The 10,831-nt window shown below is 45.1% G+C and overlaps 1 protein-coding gene across 1 annotated transcript in view; it reads left to right on the top strand.

Moving 5' to 3' along the window:
• Positions 1–10,831, top strand: part of taf3 (TAF3 RNA polymerase II, TATA box binding protein (TBP)-associated facto) — a 54,343-nt gene that overhangs the window by 24,588 nt on the left and 18,924 nt on the right.

The following is a 10,831-nucleotide window of genomic DNA, read 5'->3' as shown; positions in this document are numbered from 1 at the left end:
TAGCTTCGATAACATAACAGAACAACAGCAAAACTCCAGCTCATGTACACTGTGCTGTCCCTGTGAGTTTGCATGGCCTCCATTTAAATATTTCACCTCAATTCTCAATGACCAGTGTCAACAGAATTTTTAATTTGAAATGTCTGGTATGTGTCAGTTGTAGTTCTCAAGACAGCCCTCAGTATATCCATGGCAACACCAGAAGAAGCTTCCGATATTTTGTTGTTACACTCTATCTTTTTTTTTTTTTTTGATATAGAACTTATATTGGGGAAATAGTTAATATCATTTGTCATTTATCCATTGTATTGATTCGTTTTCTAGTCATCAAAAGGGTGTATTTTTACTGAAGCTCTTTTGCTGGATGGTTTAATGCTTGTTTTGTACTTTGTTTATTCTGCCATGAAGAAGACAGGACATTATAAATGTATTTCAGGATTCCAAAATAGAATACGATGGTTCGTAGTGCTTCATAAAATAAACTTTGTGAGGTCTATATTCCTGTCTGAAAAATAGATTTTAATTTTCAGTTGAATGATACAGTGAAAGGATTTTGTTTTAGTAGGTGAGACTACATATCTAGTTATTTACTGGTTGAAAACAGTATTTTCTTTTTCTGGAAATACCATAGGCTTTTTTTTATTTATGTGTTTTCCTGCTGGGATTTTCACAGCAACCGAAACTGCGATTTCAAATTATTTCAGTTTACCTTCCAGTGTATTATCAGTGACCTGAGAGGCAGGGGGGGAAACAAAAAATAATTTTACCTTCAAGGAGAAGCGGCGACTTTGTGCATTGCGTCCCTGTTTGTGTATGGAAGCGATATTGCCCTTTAGGGCGGCTTGTGTGACCGTCTCATTATATTCCCTCGCCAGCCTTCCCGGACTATCTCCCGCCTAAATCTGCCGAAATTACTGCAATATGGCGGCGAGGACCGGGAGACGTTAGCCGGACTGCGCCTCGGCCGTCTGAAAGCCATCAGCGCAAACAGCACGTCTCCCTCACTGATCCTCCCCAGAACAAAGTCTGCCGTCCGCGATACGCCGCGCGGCGGCCTTATCTTGTTTATTTGATGGAGTTTTTCAAACGCAAACATTTTCTTTAGATGCACTCTGAAAATCTCGCCCGATAAAAATCAGTGCAAGTTAATTGCACGAGATAGGTACCTGCTTATTATTTCCATTAAAACACAGTATAGGGCTCTCTCTCTTTTTTTTAAATGGTGTCGTACTGCTTCTGTTGTTTAAATCCTTTCTTCTTTGCTCTTTTTCAAGTGTAGATGAAACGCTTGTTTTTCTTCAGAAAGGGAGGGGGGGTGGGGGGGCAACTACTGCAGAAAACCTGGTAACAATTGAAATGCAGTAAAATAGTTTTTGCCCTGGTGTGACTGGTTAATGATTTTCTCTCTCCCGTTTGTGTGTGTGTGTGTGTGTGTGTACGTGTTAGCGGCTGTGTGGAAGCTGCAGTCCCTCTGGGCTAATGCTGTCGGGGATCAGTCCCTGAAACTCTTACTGACCTCCGGGTTGAATACATTCCCCAGCTCTTAACGTTTCCCTGGCACGGTCTGAAGGAGGGCCAAGGCATCCAGGCCGTCTCGCTGGCGTTAAGTTGGAGGGATTGCAGGAGTCCCTGGGCAATTTTTTCTGGGCCAAAGCAGTCCCGAAACGGCATTGTTTTTAAGGGTTCATTGCCAATGCTCGAGTGTTTTTTTAAGACTGTAATTGCTGAAAGACATAATTGTAGCAGACTTTGAAGTAAAAGTCATTTTGGTTTGAGTCCACCCTTAAGTGAACTGCTAACAAGTGGAGCCAGGTTTTTAGTAGGGGAGATGTATAGATACTGTCCTGCTGACTCCGAACATTTTTTTTCTTTTGAGCTTTTTTTCCCATGCTAACGCTTTAATATTACTGTGTTTTAGCTACCGAAATTTTCCAGATAGTTATTGTAATAACTATCTAGTTTTTCGAAGTATGCAGGCAGATATTTTTTATTTTCCTGGTAACACCAGGTTCCTCTGAACACCCATGGAAAACTGGTTTTATTACGACCTGTTCATGGCTGAATTGCAGGCGAAACGTGATAAGCGAAGGCTGACCGCAACATTTAACAAAGCGTTTCGTTCGGTTTCTGTAGCGTCCGTGGTGACGAGGCCAGGACGCGGCCGGGGGACGCGTGAGTCATTGCTGTAGCTTAGTCACCTGTATGCAACAATTCTGAATCCTGGGGAAATTACTCATTAGCCACCGTGTGTGCGTGCACGCGTGTGTGTGTGTGTGTGTGTGTGTGCGTGTGTGTGTGTGTGTGTGTGTGTCACCGCGAAGGCTCCGAAACGAAAGAGGGGGAGTAAAAAAAGCACCTCCATCATCAGAGCCGGTGTTTATTGTTTACAGTTCTCCGGGTGGCGCCAGGCCCTGGAAAAACAGGAGCCAAACAACACTGTTTTGGGGAGCGGGCAAATTCTGCGGTTTTTTTTTTTTTGTTTTTTTTTTTTTTGCAGTCACAATCGGAGCTCTGGATCTAAAAAAAAAAAAAAGAATAGAAAGAAAGAGAAAGAAAAAGAGAGGGAGGAAAAGGGGTAAGGTATGTTATAACAAACGGCGGCGTGAGCGAGACAGAGGGTGGAAGGCGCACGTATTGCAAGCGAAACGCGCTCGGGTTGGGGGGGGGGGGGGTCGGGGGGTGAGGGGGGGATGTGGGCGCTACACCGTCCGACCCACCCTCTCTCCGCTCCGGTTTCGGTCTGCTGCGGCCTTTCTGCCGTGGAGCCAGTCTGACCCGGGGTGCAGACGCCCCAGACCCACCCCCCCCAAAAACCCCCGCCCGCCCCCTCCCCAACACAGCCCTGTCCTATCTGAAGCTCTGTGTTATGTCTCTGGAATTAACAACAAAACCAGGAGGAGAAGGCGGGCCGGTGAGCCTTAAGACTAAGATAAACCCTCAGAGGTGGGCTATCACACGAGGCGCATTAGAAAGAAAGGAAATGTTATTTATATGCTGTAAATAATTTGGCGCACTGATGTGGATATTAAAGAATTCAATATTAAGATATGGATATTGAAGGGAAGTTGAAACGAGTTATACCCAGCCAGAAAGAGTCACATATTTTTTTTTTAAGAAGGTGTAAAAAATTTTATTTAGGTGAAATAATATAATTATTTGTTATTTGAAAATTTGTAATAGTGTAACATTTAAAGTGCTAATTTTTTTTCAGCGGTAGTGGTTGGATGATGATATCCTCAAAATGAAAGATGGTGTCATGTTATATTTTTATCGTTGCTAAGTAATCATTAAAGACAGCACTCTGACAACTCTTAGGGCAATTCTTCTCTCGGTTTTTTTCAGTATTTTATCAAATGTCTAATGAAGGCAAAAGTGTTCCCGAGTTTCATGCTCTACATTTGTGAAGTAAGAAAAGATTAAATTTCATTCTACGCTCAACTTCGCCGAATAAATAAATAATTATATTGAAATGAAAGCCACACACAAATCATCCTAAATTGCATTTTTTTTTTTGTGAAATGTAAATGATTACCATGAAAAACTTAAAGTGATTTTTCTTTTTTCAAGAAAGTGGTAATGGATTTGACATTTCGGAGCACTTCAAAGGCATGTTGCCCTGTAGGCTCCGCAGTAAATTACAATATAAAGGAGAGGATTTGCCATTAACTGTGTGTCGAGTGTACGCTGCTCCCTCTTTATTTATTTATTTATTTAACTTCACCCCCAAAAACGCGAGTCGTTTTGTCTGCGCCGTGGACTGGCACGTTTCATTGGGCGCTAACGGACATGGATAACTCAGATGTTTGTTTTTACAAAAGCCCCCCCCCCCCGCGGGCTGTCCGCCCTAAAAAAAAAAATTGACGCTGAAGTAAGTCGCCCTGGTGTTTATTATTATTTTATTTTATTTGCTTGTTTTGTTTATTTTCTTTTTTGTTTATGTGCTTTTCTGTCTCTTCTGCCCTTGCTGCTAAGGTGAGGAGGGGGTCGGGGGGTCGGGGGGGGGGGGGGGGGGGGGGGGGTTTGTGTGTAAAATATACAATCCGGCGAAGACTCAACTTCACCGGGTCACCGGGGCGCGCGGAGCAGGCGTTTATTTTGGGAGGCGGGGGGCAGGTCTCCCGGTGGCAGGGTGACTGGCGGCTCGCGGCGCTGGCTGGCCCCGGCTGCTCGATAACTGCACTCTCCCCTGGTCAAAATCATTACGGAGGAGGGCAGCCGGTGGCGATAGAGTCGTCCCCGTCCGCAGGAGAGCAGCAGTGCGAAGCGAAGCGGGCTGGGCCCACGCGCCCCGCACCTCGGGGTCGACGTTTTGGATCCTGGAGGAAGCGGCACCCCTTTGTACCCATGAGCAGAGCACACAATGCTCCACTAAAAAATACAGACGTCTATAAATATTGCCTCAGATGTACGAAGAGTTTGACACAATTTAAAACCTTTGGCGCTGTGAGGTTACAATTGCCGTTTTTATAAATGTGATAATTAAAACTTAAACCGATCAAAAAAATGTTAAATATCTTTACCGAAGTGTAGCAGCTCTTTGTTCCTTTAAGTAGACATTGTATTTGGGACATTTTAAAATAATCAAAAAAAATATCTAGATAGTGGTGTTTATAAATATTAGCACATCTCGATAATGCTCAAATAATGCCAAATTTAACAAATGTATTGCATGTGTATTACAATTTTGTAATATGTAATCTACTTCTTTAATAATTGAAGATAATGTGATATTGTTTTTTATGGTGAATGGTATAGGTTGAGTTTAAAAAAAAAAAAATAATGCACAAAATTATTTCAAACAATTTCAAACAATATATATATATATATATATATATATATATATATATATATATATATATATATATATATATGAGTAAAATATTTCTGACAGGTGCTTGAAATATCACTATTTAATCCAGAACAGTGTTGACACCAAATTAAATAGTTTAGTAAAATACATAAAAGTCATGGGCCCAGGTTCAACAAAGATTTGTCCTTTAATTTTGATGTCCAGATAAATATAGCCATTCATTTCTTTTCACAAATTAAGTTACCAAATTTGTCAAACATTTGTGAAGAAAAATATAAACTTCTTAATTTTGTTGTAATTTGTGCACAGATTTTGATTGAATCCCGACCACGTTCTTGGAAAAAATTCGGTAGAATTTTTCTACTAGATAATAGTAATAATTTTTTTATTATTTCATGGCACACATAAAGATTACTTTAATCTTTATGTGTGCCATTGATATCGCAAGGCCCTGTCTTGTGGCATCTGTCTTGACCACAGAAAAGTCTGTTGCACATGATTCCCCACAGGAGTTGTGTGTGCCAGACAAACCGAAGCGCACACAGGCTGCATTTTATGAAACGGTCACTCCAACCACACGTCCGGGGCTCCGCGGTCGCGGTCCGATCTCCCCTCCCCTCCCCGTAGTTCGGTGTCGGAGTCGGCCGGACCGGCTCTCTCCGAAACCACGGGGACAGAAGGGGGAGTCTGCCGTACCTCTGCCCTCTAAATTATTACTCTGGGGGGTGAAGAAAAAAAAATCTGAACTTTTTTTTTGCATTACCAGTTTTACTTGTTGAAATGCAGTGAACCAAATACAAATAACGAGCGACACCCTGCTGCCGTGTGCCGTTTAATTGGAACTTCCCAGGGCTATTGAAAGCGCTAGCAGTGTAAGAGTACACCACGCTGTCACAAAAAAGGAATGCAAGAGAGCCTAAAAAGGTACAAACACTTGTCAATGGGGTGGTAGCCTATAGGTACATAAAATTTTACCGCTAGCCAGCAATACATAATTCATTTGTACTTTGTAGAAGGTACGTAATAGTGCCCAAATTATGGTACAAATTATGGTACATTTGGGAAATTTGTTCCTGAGAGAACGAAAATGTACCTCCACAGTACTTTTATTTCCGAGAGTGCGTCTATGGCTGTTGTGCAGGGTCGGGCCGTCTGCTTATTTTCGTGTCAAAACCGATTCCCGTAACGCACCCTACGTGTTCCCTGCTGTCACAAGGGAGCCGCGAAAAAAAGGGGTTCACCTCCGCCCGTTTTACTTTTGTAAAAAATCGTGGGACGAGGTCAGCGAGGTACGTTTCAGGATCCGAAACAATTTCTTCCCCCCCCCCGCCTTACCTCTGCTATAAAAACCCCAGTTCCGGTGGGATACTTCTTCCCAGCGAGGGCCGGCCTGTGCCCTGTGCATCGTATGTGACCTAAGGGCAGGGTTCAGGCGGGTTGTGGTGGTTCGGGGAGCGTAGCAGGTAGGATGGAGGGGGGTGGGGGGGGGGTCACCTGCTCTTATCGGGGTTGCCGTGGCTGCGTAACGTCCCTCCGCCAGCGGAGGAGCTTCTCTCTGTTCCCTCTCTCGCTGAGAGGATTAGCACTGGGGTCCCTTTGTTCTGGAAACGGGGGAGACCGCCTGGGCCTGCTCCCCGCCCCCCACCTCTCTCCATCCCTCTCTCTGGCCGTCTTTATCTCTCTTTCTCCCTCTCTCTCTCTCTCTCTCCCCTCGCGCTCTCAGTCCGAGGCTCTCCGTCGCTTTTCCCCCTCTCTCGCCGTCAGTCTCAATCTCCGTCTCGCGATCTCCTCCTCAGTCTCTCTCTCTCTCTCTCTCTCTCTTTTTCTGTCTCGGTCTATCTTTTTATCTCTCCCCTCTATCTCTCCCCCTCTCCATCTGGGTGTCAGTATTTTTGCCTAAACTGATGAATCAACAAACAAGCCGCGCGGGTTCAGAGGTGAAGTGATTTGTGTCCGCGTGTGAAGCAGATACTGAGTGAAGTGGCACTTGTTTAATGTTAGGTTGCCAGTGCCTCTTGAAAGAGATCCATAATGGCCGCCGCTTGGCAGTTGGTGATTCTTGTGATATACAAGGCACCATGTTTTAGGGGGTGGCTGAAAGGCAATAATTTATATATTTTTTGAAAAATACTTTTACCCCCCCCCCCAAAAAAAAAAACCCTTGCAGGAGCGCTCGGCCGACAGCGAAGCCGTCTCTCAAAGTTTTATTTATTTTGCGAACGGTGTTAATTATGAGGGGCGGGGGCCCCGAGCGCATCCTGGTATGATGGACTGGCCGTCATTAAATAATTAGGGCGGCCATTATCATTAATAGAATATACAGGGTTATCTGTCGGTTAATGGCGCGGTAATGGAGTGGGCCCTCTTTCTCTCTGGCGCCTGCGCTTTCTTCCCCTCACGCGTGCAGACGAGGCCGTACACAGAGGCGATTATGGGGGGGAAGCCAGCAGCCTGCCACAGGAGGCTGGGCCCGGAGAAAAGTAGAGACCTTATCTCGGGCAATTAATCAGGCAACTCATATTGCGGGACAATTATTCAAAGCTTATTCTTGAATAACTTATAGCCTGAAGGTTCTAAAAGTTTTTTTTTTCTCTCCCCCCCCCCCTTTCCATACCCAACCCTCCCCACTGACTTTTTTTTTTTTTTTTTTTTTTTTGGGAGGGGTGGGGGGGGGAGGCGAAGGTCATAGCTTTGCTGGCGGAGAGTTCTGAAGGGGTGACGACTCGGAAAAAGGTGAACGGCGGCGTTTCAAAGGATCGCGGGAGGCCGCGCGCACGGGACAGCGTGGGTGGCGTGACCATGGCGACGGCACGAGGTTGCGTGTTCTCAGCTTTTTTGCCGCCAGTTGAATAACTGGGAGGGTAACATTTTTTAAACAATTTTTTTTTTTTTTTTTTTAAACATTGGGCAACGGCGAGCGTAATTAACATTCCGGGATGGCGACGCTGTGGGCACGCGTGGCACGCCAGAGTCGGTAAAGGAAATAGCTCCGCTATTGTCGCCCGATCTCGCGGCCGGCTGTGACCCCTCTCTGGTCTCGCGCGGACGCAGGCCGCTCCTGATTAATGAAGTACAGCGGCCGAAACTTTCGCCGCTATTTATCTCTTCTTCTTCTTCTCTACGCCTTTCGTTACGCTTCGCATTCGGTAACGCCGCGGTCGGGTAGCGCCTCTCCAGAAAACCCGCCGTTTTGTGTTATTTTACCTTTTTTTCGCTCCGGCAATAAAACGACATTAAAGAAACGTTTCAAAGGGACGTAATCTAGCTGCTAGCTGCGTTTTTTAAATGTCAGCGTTGCGTATCTTGCGGTTTTGGGGCCTTCTGCCTCTGCATGTTAATAATGACGCCGTTTCCCCGTCGCTTGTTGGAATTAGAACATAAAAACGCCCTTATCTGCCCCGTGTTTAACCGCGACTCTGTTTCGGCTCGTATTGATTGGATACGCGCCTCAATAAATGTTGCCGGTTTTAATTGTACTGTCCCTTAATCCGGCTCATTTGTTTTAATGTACGGGAGGCAATGAAAATAAGGAAATCGATGCAGCGCTGCCCCGATAGGGCTGCAGCGTAATGAAGTCCACAAACACTCTGCGTGTCGCGGGGGGGCACCGGGCCGAGGCTCATATCTGCGCGTTTATCCCCCCCCCCCCCCCCCCCCCCGCCCTCGTTTTCGCCCCCCCGACCGCCGACCGCCGCCGCGGAAAGTTTCGCTCGCCGGAAGTATCGACGATGGCGCGCGCGAGCGAGCGGCGCCGATCGATGGAGCGGCCACAACCGCCACCCCCCCCCGCGCGTACCCTCCACCCGCCGCGCTCAGAAACCGCGCTCTTATCTTTTCATTTTAATTTCTGCCCTCCGCTTGATTCCTCTTCTCGCACCCCCCATTTTGTTTCTCGGTGTTCTTGATTATAGTCGGGCCTTTTTTCTTTTCTTTTTTTCTTTCTTTTACCCCTTTCTTTCCTCCCTTTTTTCCCCCCTCGATTTGTAAATAACACAATCAATTATGACTTCTGCGCATTGGAGTCAAGAAGAATTGTGGCCCTCTTGGATGGAGGGAAATTAAAAGCGGAGATGATTTGCGATTTGTAAAACAAACTAAGGGCTCTGGGTAAATAAAATTGTCTCCCCCCCCCTCCCCCCACGACCTCCTCATCATTTGATTAGAGGACTCGGCCCCTGAATAAATGCATTAGAGGCAATCATACTCGCTGTGGATATCTCTCTCTCCCCATGCGCTGTCAACTTGTAAGGTCTGTATTCCCCCTTGTTTTTTTGTTCTCCTCTGTGTAGCTCTCTGATAGACTAATGTCACCTACACTCTGTGGATCCTGAGGAAGAAGAAGAAGAAGAAAAAAAAAAAAGAAAGGATAGAAGAGCTATAAATGCAAATACCGCCTGTGCCCGCTTTACAAATTAAATGTCAGGACATAAAATATCGTCAGTCTCATTTGCTGTAAGAAGGATGACAAATCCATATTCTTAAATAAAATTCTTATTACAGCGCCTGGTAATCATAGCGGAACAAAGACCTATGATTAACGATAGCAATTTATTGTATCTGAGGTGGAAAGGGAGAGGGAAGGAGCAGAGACATCATTGTTATCATAATTCATATCATAAATAACACAAGAGAGCCAATCACGGCGCCGCGCCGATGTCAACCCAAATAACCTTTGATAACAATTACCATAGAAAGCAGTCACAGAAACCCTAAAGTCACAATGTTATCTTATCCCCATTCTATGGTTATAGAATACAACAGTATTACCATATAGATTAGACTATTTATAATAGTAGATGTCATCCCGGGTCTTACTTGCTTAAAGAAGCATTTTTAATGTTTCCATTGTGGGGAAGGGGTAGGTGGAAGTGTCTTTGGGAAGAGATTATACTGTAGCCTTTTATGTTGCCGCTGAATCGCGGAGCTGTATCACACCGAAGCACATTTTGAAAATGGTCGTGCTCGGTCTCAGGCAGCAATTGGGGTGGGGGTGGGGATGGGGGGGTGGTAATCGAGACGCGGGGAGATATTAGGAATCTCTGATATTGCTAAAGATTACTCGGGCGCTGAAACGTATATCTTGTCGAAGGCGTTGTTCTTCGGGTTTTATCTGCTGGTAAAGTTTAAGCCTCGGACGTGGGGGGGGGGGGGGGGGGGCGGTGTTCACGTGTGCGCGTGGTTCCCAAAACGGGACCCCCGCCACGTCGATCCCCGAACCCCCGAACGCGGGCACACCGCTTCACGCTCGTGTGCGTGGACAACAAGGTCTTACCTCAGGGCTGGGAAATTAAACAGGAAACGAGAATTAGCTGGAAATTTCTGAGCACGGCAAGAGTGCTAAAATAGACCCCGTCTAGGTCTGCGTATCTGACCTCTGTGTCATTTATGTGTCACGGCGATGGGGGGGGGGGGGGCAGTCTTCCGTGTTTGTTTTGCATTTGATTGTCACAGATGTTTGGATGATTTCAAGAGACAAGTTATTTTTCGGTCTGTGATTCAGCTGTGCTCAGTATCTTAAGTATCTTCCAAGCAGTTTCCAACAGATTTACTAAAATAATGCATCTTTAAGGTTTTTCACTAAAATAAGGAAATTAAGTCATATATTATAGTTTAAAGTGACAAGTAGTTTGAGGAAAGCATTTAAGGAAAGCATAAACTTGATGTATTTTTTTGCCTTTATCAAGGCCACAGTAAAAATTCCCCTCCAAGCCCTGCTTCATTAGAAACCCCCTATCAGTAGGAAGACAGACTAAACAGATCAAGATCAAATTGGCTGAATTAAAATAAGCAGTCTGGTATGACGTTATATGAGCAAAATTAGCATTTTTATGGGGAAAATCGTATCAACAGCGTGTGTAATACCACACCAAAAAAGTGTGGTTTTATTTTCCCTGGTCGTTAATGCTCATAATTATTATTCACCTTTCAAGACGAGTAAAATTATTGTTTAGGATGTTGGATTTTTTTTATATCTGGAGTATAACTGGATTAAAGCTGCGCTTATGTCCTTCTCCAAGCTGG

The sequence above is a fragment of the Anguilla anguilla genome, chromosome 7 (assembly GCF_013347855.1).
Source record: "Anguilla anguilla isolate fAngAng1 chromosome 7, fAngAng1.pri, whole genome shotgun sequence".
Classification (NCBI taxonomy): domain Eukaryota; kingdom Metazoa; phylum Chordata; class Actinopteri; order Anguilliformes; family Anguillidae; genus Anguilla; species Anguilla anguilla.
Note: the sequence above shows the minus strand (reverse complement) of the source record. Positions and strands in the feature narration are given on the sequence as shown.